General features: G+C 38.2%; 1 protein-coding gene and 1 long non-coding RNA gene across 2 annotated transcripts in view; both read right to left on the bottom strand.

The window, feature by feature from the left end:
• negr1 (neuronal growth regulator 1) overlaps positions 1-18,640 on the bottom strand; it is a 385,618-nt gene that overhangs the window by 130,088 nt on the left and 236,890 nt on the right. The window lies entirely within an intron of this gene.
• On the bottom strand, positions 1,590-13,078 carry LOC115418078 (uncharacterized). Its single transcript, XR_003935251.1, has 3 exons — positions 13,066-13,078; positions 6,763-6,767; positions 1,590-1,736 (listed from the first exon to the last, which is right to left on the bottom strand). It is a non-coding gene; the product is annotated as an uncharacterized LOC115418078 (long non-coding RNA).

Raw genomic sequence — 18,640 nt, 5'->3', positions numbered from 1 at the left:
CCAAATATTAAAATTATATTTCATTGTTTTGTATTGTTGAAATGTGCTCAAAATGTTCAAAAAGTACTTATACACACACTGAAATCATTTAACCAAGTTTTATTCAAAAACAAAACAAAACAAAAACTAATTACATAACAGGCACAAAGCACTTTATGTTGGCAGAAACATTAAAATATTAACATGTAAACATCAAACACACAAATGCGCATTAAAGATTGCACCGTATGGACATAAGAGGTAGGCCTAACTGCACTTTGTGAAAATTGTAGATTAAATACTTTTATTAACATTCAGTACACATGTATGACATCTAGTCAGGCTGCATTTGTAAATAAGAATCTGTTCTTAATTGCTTGCCTGGGTAAATAAAGATTAAATTAATTAATTAAATAAAAAAAAAAAATAGTCTGACAGATTTCAGAAGAACTGGTACAGAAAGGAGACTTTGACTGTTTGGTGTACCTACATGTGCATACACTAACATTTTAAACAAAGTCATGTGGATGTAAGAACAACACAAACACATGTAAACAAACCTGTGGTGCAGGTGTTTAAAAGAACACAAATCAAATGAACCACACAGACATGTGTTCTGTCCTTCAGGAGAATAAAGGTCCTGCTGACTTTGTTCACTTGAGATTAAAATGTAAAAATGTCAGCATATTTACTTTGTCTGGTTTAAGTACTGATCTGTGAGGGGACACAATGTTCCCCCTGGCACTGAATAACCTCTGGGATGGTTGAAGTATAACTGTGAGTTTTTCAAAGTGCAGTAATTAAACAGTTTTAATGACAATTAGAATTTGAAATGGTAATACTAACCGCCAGGAAGTTTACAGTGATTTATCATTATACCAGTGATCATTACATCCTTATTCACAGATTAAATGTACTAAATGTTACGTATTTTAATCAGATTAATTGTTAAACAAATGACCAAAGTGCTGGTTTGCTGATGTTTTCCAGGTATATGATGGTATGTTCTTCTACATATGTGTTGGTTTCTGTCCATTTATCCAATAGACTTATAAATGTTCCACTGACAGAACCTGTCCAGTCCATGTATTGTCATGTGCAGACAGTGTTTGAAGTAGATCTGGTAGATCTGACACTAATATTCCTTTGGACTTAAACCCATTCTATTATTAATTCTACAATTTCATATTTTGACGCCAGACTGTATCTGTGAAACTCTAACCAACCAGCATTTAGGACTGGATTGTTCTTTATTAGTGACTCACATTTCTATAAAGTTTAACTACTTTTATTCTGGAAGCATTTGATAGCATTTGTAGTCCAGTGGAATGACAGAGGGAACAAACACAGATCACAAAGAACTTGGTAAAAATCTCATGCCACATTTATAAATAAAAAAAATAAAAATAATAAAAAACCTTCAAGATGGAGAATGTTGGTCTCATGACAAATGGCAGAACTAGATCCAGGTAGGTTCAGACTCTTCAAAACCAGATTTAGACGGCAACGATCTGAACCGAAAACACAAAAGTGGCGTTGTGTTCTCACTTTTAATTCCACGTTCAGACGAGCATTTTGGGGGGAAATCTGCATGCAGGTGGACGCGCAAAAGTGTGTGAAGTGTCCTATTACGGATGTAGTATGAAAACCAGGTGGCATCTGCTCCACCAAGACCAAGCACCTGCCTAGAACTGTTCTACTGCTCTTCCTGTTCTCTCCGAGCGCCAAATACAATCACAAAACAGGAAACAGAACATCTTCCTCCTCTGCTCTCTACTATTCTATATAAAGATTGGTGACAATTGCTGAAAAGACATTTGGATGTAAATTTATTTGTTTATTTATTTATTTATTTATTTATTAGGGACATTGCATATTAATGAACATCTACAACAGGGGTGCCCAATCCTGGTCCTCAAGAGCAACTATCCTGCACGTTTTAGATGTTTCCCTCTTCCAACACCTGACAGTCATTATCAGGCATCTGCAGAGCTTGATGATAGACTTCATCATTTGAATCAGGTATGTTGCAAGAGGGATACATCTAAAACATGCAGGATAGTAGCTCTCGAGGACCAGGATTGGGCACCCCTGATCTACAATTGGGGCTGTAAATATGCCAGACTGTCGCAGCAGTGCTAATGTCCAAATTAAAGTGGCTAGGGGGACTGGAAGGTCCATCTCAGGGAAATAATTCCGTATATTGTTTTCCTGTACTGACGTGTACCTGTGATAGAAACTCTATGCAACAAGAAATTCAAACCTTTAGACGGTAATGCAAGAGTAGAGTCATTTGACTTTTTTTGCATTTTCAACCCCCAAAAATGCCGCCGTCGTCTAAACAAAAGATATATCTGATCAAATATTTTGTCGTTTTCACCTTGTCGTTTTCAGACGAGCATTTTTTTTGTCGTTTTCACCTCGTTGTCGTGTAAACTGGGCCTAAATGTTTTACATGTTGAGATCTACCTGTTAGTCCTTGTCCACTTGTGTAGTCCAGGGTATACACCAGTGTACAGACTGTACCTACTTCTTTTTCAGTCATTGCATATACCCACTTCTAAATCCCCCTGACGTGCACCATTCAGTCGTATCTGAACCAAATTGCCCATTTTTTCCCCTTGGATGGTGAAGCCATGACCCGCCCTACTCTGCCTCTAATTGGCTAGTATTCGCTGCCTTCACTGATTAGATTGGTTAACTTTAGGCATGAGGACTGATGAGCCAATCAGAAGCAGAGTAGGGTGGGTCATGCTGAGGAAAATATTGCTAACTTATCGTCAGAGCCAGGGCTCTGCTTCGCACTGACCACCTTTGGAACCTGATTGGACTCCTCAGGTGCCAGTGCCACCCCAGTTAATTGACAGGTCACTGCACCTGTCATTGAAAGATGCGCGATTATTGGAAATGCGAACAAGAAAGGCAGAATAAAGGTCTTTCAAATGAATTAATATATAATACATGAAATGAATACATAATTCTGAGGTAAGTTTAAAGGTGGTTTCAGAATGAGTCACTGTTTTAAACTACTGGACATATGACTGTACATTTAGAGGAGAGATTTTGTTACAAATAGTTCAACTGTGTGAGTAGGCTAACGGTATGAAAGGCTAATGTTATGAAAGGCTAAGCGTATGAAAAGCTAATGTTATGAAAGGCTAAGGGTATGAAAGGCTAATATGAAAGGCTAATGTTATGAAAGGCTAAGGGTATGAAAGGCTAATGTTATGAAAGGCTAAGGGTATGAAAGGCTAAGGGTATGAAAGGGTAATGTTATGAAAGGCTCAGGGTATGAAAGGCTAATATGAAAGGCTAAGGGTATGAAAGGCTAATGTTATGAAAAGCTAAGGGTATGAAAGACTAAGGGTATGAAAGGCTAATGTTATGAAAGGCTAAGGGTATGAAAGGCTAATGTTATGAAAGGCTCAGGGTATGAAAGGCTAATATGAAAGGCTAAGGGTATGAAAGGCTAATGTTATGAAAGGCTAAGGGTATGAAAGGTTAAGGGTATGAAAGGCTAATGTTATGAAAGGCTAAGGGTATGAAAGGCTAATATGAAAGGCTAAGGGTATGAAAGGCTAATATGAAAGGCTAAGGGTATGAAAGGCTAATGTTATGAAAGGCTAAGGGTATGAAAGGCTAATGTTATGAAAGGCTAAGGGTATGAAAGGCTAATGTTATGAAAGGCTAATGTTATGAAAGGCTAAGGGTATGAAAGGCTAATGTTATGAAAGGCTAAGGGTATGAAAGGCTAATATGAAAGGCTAAGGGTAGGAAAGGCTAATGTTATGAAAGGCTAAGGGTATGAAAGGCTAATGTTATGAAAGGCTAATGCTATGAAAGGCTAGTATTATCCTCTGTTTTCCTCATGTTGAATCCATTTCCATTCATGCAGCTGCTTGTGTGTCCAGTAAAACCTACAAACTGCTCCTGATCGAGTCATGATCATTTTATAATAATGAACAAATACTACTGATGGATTTTTGGGTAAAATAAATACAGTAGTCTTATATTTCACTGTTTCTAAAATGGCGTTTTTCTGGACTACTTGGAAAAAAAAAAAAAAAAAAAGGCAAAAATGTATGGTATACCCACTGTTCCAGGGACCAGTACACCACTGTCCTTGTCCTTTATTCTAGTCAAACTGATGTCTAACATTAACAACCCACTGATGCTGACTCACACTATTAGACTATTACCATGGTATCTGAGCTGTATCAGAAAGAAAAGAAAGAGGCAGAAAAAAACAGAACACAAACAGGTTTTGTTACCGTTTCAATTAAATGTACTTAGTAATGGACGCTTTCATTACCCAACAAGGTATCTTCATTAATTAATCAAACAGAGGCTTTTTATCTCAGGCGGAGGTTTTCCACGGTGGTTTCCTTCTAATTCATCCCTCTGACTCAGCCGCCTCAATGTGATATTTATGCCTTTGACTCACACTGTGTGGTGCGGATTTCAGCCAATAACGGCTCCCACCTGCAGCGAGGATGAATATGTAAATTTGAAAAGTAGGTCAGAGATCAAATTTCATCAGGTAAAATCACTGCAGAAAAAAAATCTTTTAGCCAAGCGCGGCTTTTCAGCCCATCTGATTGTCGTGTGACCTTGTGGACGACTGCCATCATTCAGGTTTAGCTGATAAAAGTATTCGGTCAACATCCATTTATCACCGGAACTATGAAGACGAGAAGCACATGGCAGGGTGTAATTGAATTAATGCTGTCCGATCAGAGCAGCCTCTGGAGCCTAAGACACGTTTAAGCAGAGGTTACATATGGTGGACCTGAATGTGGCTACACAATTACACCGCCTCACACCCTACGCCTCCAACTTGTCCTATCATATAAAACCAAACGGCCGGCTTAGTGTTATGGAAGGTCCGCTGTTATTAAAACTCCAAATGTGCCAGAGCTTAATTTTGTTTTCATTACTTTGGTTTGCTTATTTTTAATTAGTGGCCTTAATCTGCAATTAGCCCATAGGTCAACTATACTCTTAGCATTATGAAAAAGAGCAATTGTATTCAGAGAAAAATTGTTTAGACATGTACTTAATTAGACAGTTAACCTTAAAAATGTCAATGTCACTTCCTCCTGTGTTGTCTTATTAGAGTGATTAAAAACGAGAAAATCTACAGACATGACTGATTTACGCTTATGACCTATTTTAATTTAACTGCTATTAACAAGATGGATATTCTGGCAGGATCGATATTCACTGCAACGGATACATAATTTAATCACCTCTGAATATCCATCAGGTCACCAGCCAACCATTCTAAGGTGAGGGTTACAACTGAGCTGTGTTTAAACTGATTTATTTTTATAAAATGTTTCTTCCAGATGAAGCCATAGGCCCCGTTCCAACGTCCACTCTCCCAGACTTGAAGGCACTTTCCCTTTAAGTCCTCAAGGGGCTGAGGTCTGCCCCCATGAAAAACTGTGACATGACTGAGGATTCGATTGCTGACATTTTGAGCCTTTTACTGCCGCCTTCTGCAGTTTTTAGTGAAGGAATTACTCACAGTTTGTGGTGATGTTAAATTCTGGGTTACCAGTGGAAGTTTGAGGATATGCACTTTAGTTACACTACATCAGAAAGGATTTCATATGGTTCATGGACGCGCCATGAAAAGATGATTACACACCAATACATCACATGACTGGGACGGACCGCTGCTCTGGTCACTGGATGACCTGCTCTACCTTCCAAACACCCCAGTACTTATGACCACAGGTATTTCGTAGCACAAATCAATTAATAAATTAATTATTTCATCATGACATGTGTGTCTGATATTTTCCTGAATGGCTTAACAAAGTTAGAGTCTGTCCACATGACAACGAAATTATGTTCATTCACAGAAGTTTAACCCTATAACGCCAAACGTATCATATTTGATACATGAGTTTTGAAGCCCTCCCTCTACATGATCAGTGTGATATTTTTTTCTTGAAAAACCTGATGTATATGATTAGATACATGCAATACACAGATAATCCACCAGGGGGAGGAGTTCCTTCACCAGAGGGCTTTCCAGTGACACTACAAGACTGACATTAATGAGGAAGGAGGAAGAACTGGGACCATTTAGAAAAAGAATTAACAATTTATTAGACATGTTTGTGTTATATTATGTTTTTGTTTGTTCAAAATAATATTTAAGCATTGAGACCTGATGGATCAAATATGATACAAAATTGAAACTCATACATGGAAACTGATAATTGAAAAACAAAATTTGGGTTGTTCAGAAGGACCAGTAAAGGCTCCAGTTTCAAAGAACTGGAATTTTCTGTCAATGATTTAATGGTTCAGGCTTTACAGGGTTAATATCGTTTCGGCCTTTCATCCACATGACACCAGCTTCATTGATGCCCTGAAACGGTATTTTTAGAGAACGGGTCCCAGAGTAGAAAAATCTCCCAACACTGCCCTTATGTTGCCGTATGGATAGGCACAACACCACTTTTTGGAAACAATGACACCATAGTACCATGTGACCAGAAGAAGAAAACCCTGGACGTAACATCCGGTAACAACAACAACAGCAGCAGATTACAGAGCTGTGTTTGTGCTGCCAGTGCTGCTAAGTTTATTAGCACTAATAATAAAGGATTAAATGTATATAGCACTTTTCTAAGAACGCAAACTCAAAGTGTGGATCCATTATACATTCACTCTCACATTCTCACTCTGGTGGTGGGAAACTACATCTGTATCCACAGCTGTCCTGGGGCAGACTGACAGAGGCGTGGCTGCCAATTTGCACCAAACGGCCCCTCCCCCCACCACCGAACATTCATACGCATGCATACACCAGTGTGAGTGATACTGGAGGCAAGGAGGGTGAAGTGTCTTGCCGTGATTCGAACTGCCAACCCTACTACACTACACTACACTATAACAACATGCTGTATCACCTCACTGACCAGCGGATACGCATAAACAGATCCATGCGCCAGATACTTTTAAATCCACCTGTTAGAAGGGTGACCCAGACCCTGCATTCCTCTGTGATTTGAGTGCGTCCTGCCATCAGCTCTGTCTGTGTTTGTGTACAGATACTGTGGTGTCGCACTGTGCCGTTCCTTTCATACCATTCTGAGCCTTTAAGGGACAGAGATCAGCTCACATCAACTAAAGTCTGTGAGGGGTTCGGGGTCAGGGCTTAGGTAACGACAGTGGTGGCTCATCAATAGAGGGCGCTAGGGTGCTGCCACACCTGTCTCACGTGAAGAAGAAGATGATAGGAATCATCTAAAATAATTTTAGAAAAACATTAATATTTGAAGAAACAAGCTATACATGATACAGGCCGTGAGTACTGTGTATAATCTGCATTCAAATGGAGTTTAAAAATGTTTTTGGTCGTTTAATGAGAAGTCAAGTCACGTGTTTCCTGTTTGGGGTGCGGCTGAGAACTTCATATACTCTGGTTATAGATGGAGCGTGTGCAGTGGACCCCCCTCCAATACAAAAGATAGGAGAGCCCCGGGTGAAAAAAAATGCACTCAAGCACCGCCCACAGGAGTAAATGTCACATCCTGAAAACAACCAAGACCTTCCTCACAAATGGAATCACTGAACAGGTCTGTAACTAATGCTGCGTTCCAGGACAGTTTTTGTGCCCCAAAGTCACGACTTCAAACCACGACTCATGACTTTGTAGTGTTCCAGGTAAGTTCCACCAAACTGCCTGAGGGCAAGGAATTGTGGTAGTTAGATGTAAACAAACCAGCATGGTGGACCGTATGCTCAATTACAGTCATTTCTATCTCTAGAGGTACCTCATGTTTAAGGGAAACAGGAGGAAAAATGGCACATAAGGCAAAAGAAGCTATTATACCTTTTATGTTATATTATTTGTATACGCATTTGGTATTCATTTATTCTTGCACTCAATGGACTGAAAACTAGCTAACACTAGTGCAGCTGCTGATTATGCAGAACATTTGCAGAAAAACAACATTAGAGAAATACCTTGTTTTAATAAACAACTCACATAAACACCGCACCCATGGGGGCCGCCATTGTTGTTTGACGGGCTATGTGACGTCAGAGTGCTGAACTGAGAGTCCATCGATCTAGTACGAGGTAACAGGTGGGAGGTCACAGGTTTGACTGACAGTCCAGTGCATTTTCACTGGTAGAAGGTTGGAAAAACACAGGTTAGGGGTTGTCTGGAACACAGCATAATACTACGGAGCTGTGAGTAAACAGCTGGACAGTTCAGTAACCACAACAGACTTCAATTCAGGGAGGCGTGGGATCTATTCCCAGTACGAGTGGTATCAGTGATATGTCTTGATTTAAAATTTTTTTAATGCCATGCGATCTGCTTGCACTACCTCCACCCCAGGTCTAAATACACTGTTCATATTATCAGTGGAAAAGACACTTATCAGGGACATGTCTGACTTTAACAATAGTCATAGAAAAATGTGGATGTTTGAAGGACAGACAGTGAAACGTTGTGGCAACAGGTGCAAGGCACTATCGACACAGAAACACGTTTCAGTATCATCCTTCTTTTACCGAAATAATTCTAGATAACTGACGCTTTTCTTTTTGGCACCAAGTCTTCGTTTTCGGTGATTTTCTCTTGTCATTTTTCAACGTTGCAGTGTTTCCTGTGGAACAGATCTGTTGGTGTGGCTTGTGTAATCTGAGGGGGGCTACCCACGTGCACGATTTGGCCTGGGGGTGGGGTGGGGTGCGTGCGTGTTTCGGTCGGTATGTCGTGGGGAGGGCTCGACCGGTTTCCGTCTGACTTATATACTATGGGGGGGGGGGGGGGGGGGGGGTACGGAGCGGTGCGGTGCAGACCGTGCCACCCATGGAAGTGAAAGTGAAACTTAACGCTCATTTATCTTTTCCCTCTTCAAGCTTCACAAACTTTCATTGCAGGGGGCAGGACATGGCGCTGCGCTATGCAAAACCTTACCAGCAGAAATACTATGTTATTACCAGCGACTCACTCCATGTGCAGGGGCGTGGTCTGCTTCAGCAAACTGATTAAGAATGAATGTGATTGGTGGATCGCTGTGTGCAGTGTGTGTCAGGTACGCTTGAAATTAGATGAGAACATGTTGAGTTCATTTACCTGCAACACTGCGGGACCTGTGATGTGACTATCACGCACACGTACATCGTGATGGCGATGCTCAAATGACATATCGTACAGCTCTAATACTGTGTATTTTTATTTGAATTTAAATGCATATTTTAAAATAGCGGTCCGTGTGCTTTGGTGTACCCTACTGGTAATATGTGGGTATAGTGCAGCTGAAAACTGACTTACTACTGCGCCACCAAAAAATAATTTCACCAGCCGGCACTGGGGAAAGAGTAGGACTGGGTTTAACACATCCATTTTGGCCTCACTCTTTTTTTAATGAGCATAATCCTAACTCTATTTTAGTGAGTTCCATAAACGAAAATTGGAATCCGATTTCTGCCAGTTTATTGTCTTCTATTTTAAAAGGGTTATTTCACTGGGATATTTCAATGTGTTGATTGAGTACTTTAACACAATTAAAGCAAAACCTCCACCAAAAATACTATTTGAGTTTTTCATCAGCAGCGACAGGAAATTAATTTGTGACTCCATCAGCCGGTGGCCGCACAGTGTAATACTTCAAACCTCATTCATTTCTTGCTTTCCTCCATGTGATTATCCTCTGTTGTTTGAGTTTCCATGTCAGCTAACAGCTTTATCTTAATTCAGAATTTGGCCCACCGAACCCTCATCAACACTGTGGACGCTGTGTGAATTCAGCCTGATGTGTGACAGCGGAGCATGAATGATACAGTAGATTAGGGCAGGGTCCAAATGCCTCTCTTTTTGCACCACTGAGGGGGGAGTGTGCCAGGGCTGGAGGGGGAGGCGGTGAAGAGTGGCTACCAGCTGGCTAAGCCTTCGCCTGCTGGGGCCAAATGAGTCACTCCAATGGGCAACTTGAACTTATTTATTCTGCCCCCTTACGCCTGTGAAGAGTCTGTGTTAGAAGTAGACCAGTGGATGTTCAAAGGATATAATAATAGTAGTTTGGAGCCAACGGCTGCTCAGGTTTAGTTGCTACGTTCCAGTTTTTGGTGGCACTTAGCAAAAATTACACAATTACCTAAGCCCTTTGTCCAGACTCCATTTTCAGTGCATTGAAAATCTACCCCCCGATGAGAGGTTTTGACCGCTCAGGTGTTTTATGGCACGTAGGGTGTTAAATACATGTTCAACAGCTGTGGTTAGCAGTCACCGCTATATTCCATCTGAGAAGACTGGAATTCATATTTGCACAGAGAGGCGTGGAAATGTGGCTTCACTTATGACATCACATTCATCTGTCCTTATATTTCATCTGTCTTTATATTTCATCTGTCCTTACATTTCATCTATCTTTATATTTCATCTATCTTTACATTTCATCTGTCATTACATTTCATCTATCTTTACATTTCTTTTATCTTTACATTTCATCTGTCTTTACATTTCTTTTATCTTTACATTTCATCTGTCTTTACATTTCATCTGTCTTTATATTTCATCTGTCTTTTCATTTCATCTGTCTATATATTTCATCTGTCCTTATATTTCATCTGTCTTTATATTTCATCTGTCTTTTCATTTCATCTGTCTATATATTTCATCTGTCCTCATATTTAATTTGTCCTTATATTTCATCTGTCTATATATTTCATCGAAATTTCATTTAATGTGAATGTTTACCAGACCTGTGTCTTCATGTCCAAATATGTTCACTTAACTCATGTCCTTCCTAAAGTTTTCCAGAACTTTTTTTTATGTTGTCTTCTGTTATTCACAGTTATCCTACATGATACTCAAGTACATTTTATCTTCCTTTCTGCCAAACTTCTGTCAGTCAGTATTCTCTAAAACATGATGGACCACATTTTTGGAATAATCTACAACCTGAACTTTGATCAATATCTTCTTTATCATATTTAAAAAGCATCTGAAAAGGACTGTAATTTACGAAAAAATGTAGGGCTGTATATTATTTGATTTGTATTTCTATTATTTTACTTTAGATTATTATTTCAGTTGTATTGTATTTTTAATTCAATTCAATTTAATTCAGGATTTTATTTTTTTTTTTTTTTATTCCTGTGTAATTGTTTATTTCTGGGGAGGTATTTACATAAGCCTTTTTTGGCTTCTATCCTCTCTTGCACAATGGTGTTACTTGCATGAAAACTGTTTTATAAATTTTTCTCTTGCTGTTTATGATGTGCAAATAAATGAAATGAAATCTGTCTTTATATTTCATGTTGTGAAAACAGGGTGTATTGTCAAATGCTGGTGTTTCCCACAGATTTTGGCTTCTGCAGCCTCAACTCTGACTTTATGACAATCAGGGTAACTGTTAATTTGACATGTACTTAACTAAATAAAGCCTAAATCATCCCCTTCAGTACAACAATGGACTGGAAGACTGAGGTAAATATATAGAATGGAAGAAATGACGGCACAGTTGCAATTGTAAAAGGATATTTTTATGTGTAGGTGGACATCTGTAACGTGATATCTGTTGGAACAGCAGAACATGTAGATAGCAGATTTTTTTTTTTGGGGGGGGGGGGGGGGGGGGGGCTTTGTATGTTTTTTGTTTTGTTTTTTTTTTTGTTTGTTTTGCTTTTTCTTCCCCTCTTTAACTTTGGCTTATGCAATTCTTTTTCTTCCTTTCCTACTTGGAAATTAACTGGTAGTGACTAACAACGTTAACTGAGTTTTGTTGTCGAGTCTTCATGATTGTATGTGATCAGTGTTTGACTTTGGTGATTAATAAAATTAGTTTAAAAATAATAATACTGGACATAAACCTTACAGTTATTACACAACACATGTGGAGGTGAACATCAACCAAACTACAAAAAATACCAGGGTAGGAGGGTTTAATCTCCTTAAATTCTAGAGGCTTAATATTACCCATCAGTCACTAACGGAGAAAAGGCATGAAAATACTGACAGTTTGTTTAATATCTTATTTAAGGCGGTTAATCAGCCTTAATCATCTCTAAATGTCTCATCTTACCACGTAAAAGTTAAGGGAATGTGACAACAGCTGTTAAAAAATACAAACATGAGCTGATAACAACCAACATATTTAATGGATGTTTCACCGATGGTATTTAAATTAGAATATTTTAACCCTTTATCGAGCAAGTGACTATGGTCTGTAAGGTCCAATGTGGTCTCCAGGGTCTGTAAGGTCCAATGTGGTCTCCAGGGTCTGTAAGGTCCAATGTGGTCTCCAGGGTCTGAAAGGTCCAATGTGGTCTCCAGGGTCTGTAAGGTCCAATGTGGTCTCCAGGGTCTGTAAGGTCCAATGTGGTCTCCAGGGTCTGAAAGGTCCAATGTGGTCTGCAGTGTCTGAAAGGTCCAATGTGGTCTCCAGGGTCTGAAAGGCCCAATGTGGTCTCCAGGGTCTGTAAGGTCCAATGTGGTCTCCAGGGTCTGTAAGGTCCAATGTGGTCTCCAGGGTCTGTAAGGTCCAATGTGATCTCCAGGGTCTGTAAGGTCCAATGTGGTCTCCAGGGTCTGAAAGGTCCAATGTGGTCTCCAGGGTCTGTAAGGTCCAATGTGGTCTCCAGGGTCTGTAAGGTCCAATGTGGTCTCCAGGGTCTGTAAGGTCCACCTCTGCATGAACAGTGTGTGGACCTGCTTTGTTCAATTCCATGAAGTAATGGAACTAATGTAAGAAATGATGTTCAAAGGGATCATGTGGATGTGGACAGGGGTCTGGAGAGGTCATGTTCTATTTTATTTTATTCTACAGGGTGTCCCATAAGTCTCCATACATAGGAAAAATAAACATTTCTTGACATAAACCATTTTTATTTACATAATATGCTCTATATGACTGCCATTTTGTCGGGAACACATTTCAATGTGTGTCCTCCACCGCTGAAGAACTATAAAGAAGAAATATAAAGAAATACATGTTAGAACCATATATGTATGGAATGTATTAGGTCTCCTATGTATGGAGACTTATGGGACACCCTGTATTTTTAATTAGTGATAGTCAACAGGACATTGTGGACAAAAAAAACAACAACAACACATAAACAAAGGGAAATTCAAACAAATAAACAAACCGAAAACAACAACGACAGAGTAATGACAAACAACAACAATGACAACATCATATTACATTGAAAAAGATAAAAAAAAAAAAAAAACGTAAAGAGCAACTAAACAATATAGCTTGGTTAGAGGCGACAGGGAAAAGGGGAAGAGGGGAGTGTGAATGAAAGAGAGACGGGGGAGTGAGGGGGGAAATAATAATAGTTGTAATAATACAAAAATATATAATAATAATAATAATAATAATAATAATAATATGAGTAGTCTAATTTGCTAGTATTACTGTGTTCTATTTTATTTTATTTATTTGCACATCATAGACAGCAAGAGAAAAATTTATAAAACAATTTTATTGCAAGTAACACCATTGTGCAGGAGAGGATAGATGCCAAAACAGGCTTACAGGGTGGGGAAGCAAAATTTACGATATTTTGAGGCAGGGATTGAAAGACAGTGTATGACCAGTTAGTTTATTGAAAGTCATGAGAATTTATTTGCCACAAGAAAATTGACATAATAGAAAATGTTTTTATTCTATGTGTCCTCCTTCTTTCTCAATAACTGCCTTCACACGCTTCCTGAAACTTGCGCAAGTGTTCCTCAAATATTCGGGTGACAACTTCTCCCATTCTTCTTTAATAGTATCTTCCAGACTTTCTGGTAATAGTTTTGCTCATAGTCATTCTCTTCTTTCCATTATAAACAGTCTTTATGGACACTCCAACTATTTTTGAAATCTCCTTTGGTGCGACGAGTGCATTCAGCAAATCACACACTCTTTGACGTTTGCTTTCCTGATTACTCACATGGGCAAAAGTTTCTGAAAAGGTATGGATAATAGTGTTAGGTATGATTATGACATCAATATATGTTTGGTTTCAAAACAATTGACGTAGTGCCTGCTGAGAAAAAACAACTAAATGTTCATTGTAAATTTTGCTTCCCCATCCTGTATGTAAATACCTCCCCGGAAATAAACAATACACAGGAAAAAAATAAAAAAAATTTAAAAAACGATATAACTGAAATAATAAAATAAAGTAAAAACAATAGAAATACAAATCAAATTATATACAGCCTTACATTTTTTCGTAAATAAGAGTCTTTTTTAGATTTTTTTAAAATAATGATAAAGATGATGATTGAAATTCAGGTTGTAGATTATTCCAAAGATGTGGTCATGTGATGTGGTTCTAATGTTCTAAAAGTCATGTTCCTTTCACCTTATATGTGTTTTTCTTGTATTATTATATTAACTTCTTGGATTTTTTTTTTTTTTTTTTGCCACTTACAGATAAGAAACCAAATATGGTAACTTTACTGACCTTGATGTTCTACACAAAAATAAAACATTTTGATAAATTCCACAAAAGTAATAAAATCTTGTTCTGTCTAATAACACACTAAGGTTGAAATGTTGAATCTCAGAGTATTTTTGTAAGTGACCTATAAAGGGTTAAACAGATGATTCAGAGATGCCGACAACCAAAGTTGCATTGTGCTGCTTTGAGTTTTTTGTTTATGTCAGTCTCATAGCCAGCCAGCATTTGGAATGCTAAATAGTTGCAATGAAATAAAGCCCTTTTCATGTGTAAGGTGCTTGTGAGGCCAGAAAAGGCTGGAACTTGGTGGCTATAACTCAAATGGGACCTCACACCCAAGTGATATTTATGACTTAAATGTGAGCGCGCTGATATTTATACTTTATGGGCACAGGCCTGAACTTCATTAGCTTTAACTAATTACTTCAAATCATTTTGACTAAAGACTATATTGTGTCAGAGGGTTCACGTCTACACATCCGTCAATGCTACAGCGATAAAACTACATGTGGTTTTTGCAGGTTTTTCTAAGTGTTCCTAACGCTTCTTGAGCTGTATGTTGAATTTTGCGACTCCATTGCCATTCTTAACACATCTAATCTGTGTGTGGCCTAGTTGTGCTTCTCACACAGTCAAACATTGTTTCTTTTCTGACAGTGAACTGAAGCCAGTGTACAGCTCTGTGCTCTCTGCAGAACTAGATTCATTTGAAAGATGAAGACAAAAATCACTTGTATTTTTTTTTGGCACAAGTTTGTTTGTTGGTGTGGATTGGAATTAATGTGTAAAAAAAAAAAAAAACCACAAAGTCACAGTTGTTCCTTTTTTCTATTATTCTGTTTTTTTATTTTATTTTTGATTTGTTTTATTTTTTTCCCCTATGTTTTGTATTATGTTTGTGTCTTAACCAAGGTTATAATAGTTTTGGATTTTTCATTATAATTTAGTTTTATTTAGTTTTGCCTTTTTTTTTGTCTAATTCAGTTCATTTTAATTCATTTTTAGAGCAGGTTTGATAGTTTTTATTAGTTTTCATTTTTTTCTAAATGCTTAGTTTTAGTTTAGTTTTAGTTTTAATTTTAGTTTTGTAAGTAAGTAAGTAAATTTTATTTATAGAGCACTTTTCACAGACAGAGTCACAAAGTGCTTTATCAGTTCAAGTCAGAATCAAATTAAGTTTACAGAGACCCAACAGAATCCTTCAGGAGCAAACACTTGTGATTGGTGACAGTGGCGAAGAAAAACTTCCCTTTAACGGGCAGAAACCTCGAGCAGACCCAGACTCCTGAAGGATGGCTTTGTCGTATCTTTTCTCTTCTTCTCCGTCGTATTCGAATAAATCCCAGACAGGACTTTCTCCCAAATTTAGTCTCCGTGTTTCCAGGTAGAGTGGGGACCAGAAGACGACTATAAACGACAAGTGACGAGAAGTGACGGACCGTGAAGTGTCATATGGCGCCGCTAGCTAAAATTGCTAGAGCGAAATAAATCGATTTCGTATCAATCCAACATTGACAAAGACGATAATGAAGGGAAATTTATCCATAATTTGTATATATTTTAGTTAGTTTTGTAAACACACAATACAGTTTCAGTTAGTTATTGTTTTTTATTTTAATTACAGTTTTTATTTATTTCAGTTAACGAATATGGTTTTTCAATTCTAGTTTTCGTCATTTCGTTAGTTTTCGTTAACGATAAATAACCTTGGTCTGAACTAAACTAAACTTAACACAGAGAGCCAGTGGATTGGATGATGGAGAAGACGAAGAATTCCTGTTAGTGTCAGGCAAGGCAGGTTGGTCTGAACACACTTCAGTTCCCTGTGGAAAAGACCATGTTACAGAGTGGAAAAGTGGCAATAAAAGTGATTTTTGTATGTGGACCTTTTTCAGGTGATAAAACAGAACAAAGATCCAAGTGAACACACAGTGTCACATGGTTGTGTTTGGATTCTCTGTCCTGTTGACGCCCCTGAACTACTGCTGTCACATCCAGCTCCTCCTCACCAACTCTCACTGTCTGACTTTGCAGCTATTTTCAGTCTCACACAGTGGGTGGAGTTAGACCTGGCAGTGAATGAAGGTCAAGATAAACTTCAATGAATTGTATGTTTGTGTAAATGTAAGTTTCCTGTGTAAATATGTATACAGTCAACAGAGCTTTATTACTTACTACTGTTATTATTACTATTTGTTTTTCTATATTGTCTTTTGCGCTATCTTCATGCTGCACATTTTTTGTTGCTGCCTTAAATAAAGTCTAATCCTATCCAATCCAATCTAATTAAATGTAATCTAATCTATTCATTTATTATCTGAACGCTTTATCTTCACTAGGGTCACGGGGGTCACTTGGAGCCTATCCCAGCTACTCACGGGCGAAGGCGGGGTTCACCCTGGACATGTCGCCAGTTCATCGCAGGGCTGAACATATAGAGACAAACAATCACTCTCACATTCACACCTATGGGCAATTTAGATTAACCAATTAACCTATCAGTGCATGTGTTTGGATGGTGGGAGGAGCCGGAGTACCTGGAGAGAACCCACGCAGACATGGGGAGAACATGCAAACTCCACACAGAAAGGTCCCACCCCCATTGACTGGTGTTGGAATCGAACCCAGGACCTTCTGTCTGTGAGGCACGAGTGCTAACCACTGCACCACCGTGTCACCCCTAATCTAATCTAATCTAATCTAAAATTTTAATGGGTACAGAAAAAATACGTCCTATGTCAGTAAAACTGCTAAAAACAAACATGCATTATTTTAATGTTCTTCAAAGGCGGAATGCAGACATAATTGCTGTCAGTGTCTCAGTGATGTAAGTGTTCAGTTACGGTTCCTACCTCTGCTTTTCAGAAAATCATCTGAGAACAAATCCAGCAGATGCCAGAGCTACAGAGCTGTTAGACTGGATGTGTCACCACAAGCTAAATGTACGTCTGCGCTACAGAATATGTGTAATATATCTGTTCACAGAGAAAAACAACCGCTTCCAGACACAACAAACCCCACCCCTTGCACGTATTGTAGTTTATTTTGGCATCAATCCAGCTGATGTCATCACGTCTATGTGTGCTGATGTCAACATACACAAATTTCACCCATTATAAGTAAATGGGGAAAAAAAATACTAAGAAAAATTCATAAAAACAGATATAAAGAGTTACAGTATAATATTGTGCACAATATCTATATATCTCCATATAGCTATCATAAGGATGAAACAGGAGCTTCAGTAAACTGCCCCAAATGTAAATCTTGTGTAGGTTCTAGGTTGCACTGTTTGTGGGAATGCAAATAAATTCAGTTGCTCTGAAAGGAAGTATGCTTAAGTATTAGTGCAGCAATAAGTCAACAGGTACCAGTAAACCCACTTTTATGTCTGCTAGGGAAGGTCCCTGCTTTCCTAAAAGAAAATGAGGATGTGATTCAGTCACTGTTAATGCTAGCAAGAAAAGCCATACTGGTCAAATGGGTTGGTGAAGACCCCCTTCCACTCCTACGTAGAAATCCCTGATCTTAGAAGTTGTGATACTGGTAAAACTAGAACACTAGATTAATAAAAGGACTCAATTTTTCTGCAGAAAAGGAGGAAGCCACTAGAACTTTTGGGAGTGTAGTATAATTTGGACTTAAATACATAGCATGATGGATATCTGTCACTTTTTTGTTTTGCTTTCTCTGCTTGTCTTCCTTTTCACTTTGATTGTAAAGAAATAACATTGTTCATTCACATACTTGTGTGTTTTATTTTACTACAGTATATTTACAATATGAGCTATTGTGCAAGCATTAGCCTATGTACTACCTCAGAGTTCTAGTGATGTTGAACAAGCATATCTTACATAAACCAGTCATGTAGAATTATTGTAATTTATTGACTGACTGTTTTTTTTATGTTTGTTTATTGTTTGTAAAGTTGTCATAAAACTTGAATAAATAGAAGTTAAAAAAAAAAAAAAAAAATCTATAAACTCAACTCGGTATGAATTCAACCAATAGTTTTGCTGCTCCAGTGTTAACAAACAAAGAAACAAACTGGACCAAAAACAATACCCCTTGCCTTGGGGGGGTGGGGTAATAACATAAAAAAAAAAAAACTATTCTCCTAAATTAATTAACTAACAGTGTAGCGCAGATAAAATAAAGAACGATTAGCTGATCAATGAGAAGAACAGCCTCACAGTTTTGTCTGTGTCACAAAACTCAGGGC

The sequence above is a fragment of the Sphaeramia orbicularis genome, chromosome 4, assembly GCF_902148855.1.
Source record: "Sphaeramia orbicularis chromosome 4, fSphaOr1.1, whole genome shotgun sequence".
Taxonomy (NCBI): Eukaryota; Metazoa; Chordata; class Actinopteri; order Kurtiformes; family Apogonidae; genus Sphaeramia; species Sphaeramia orbicularis.
The sequence above is the reverse complement of the archived record's forward strand: the minus strand, read 5'-3'. Positions and strand labels throughout refer to the sequence as shown.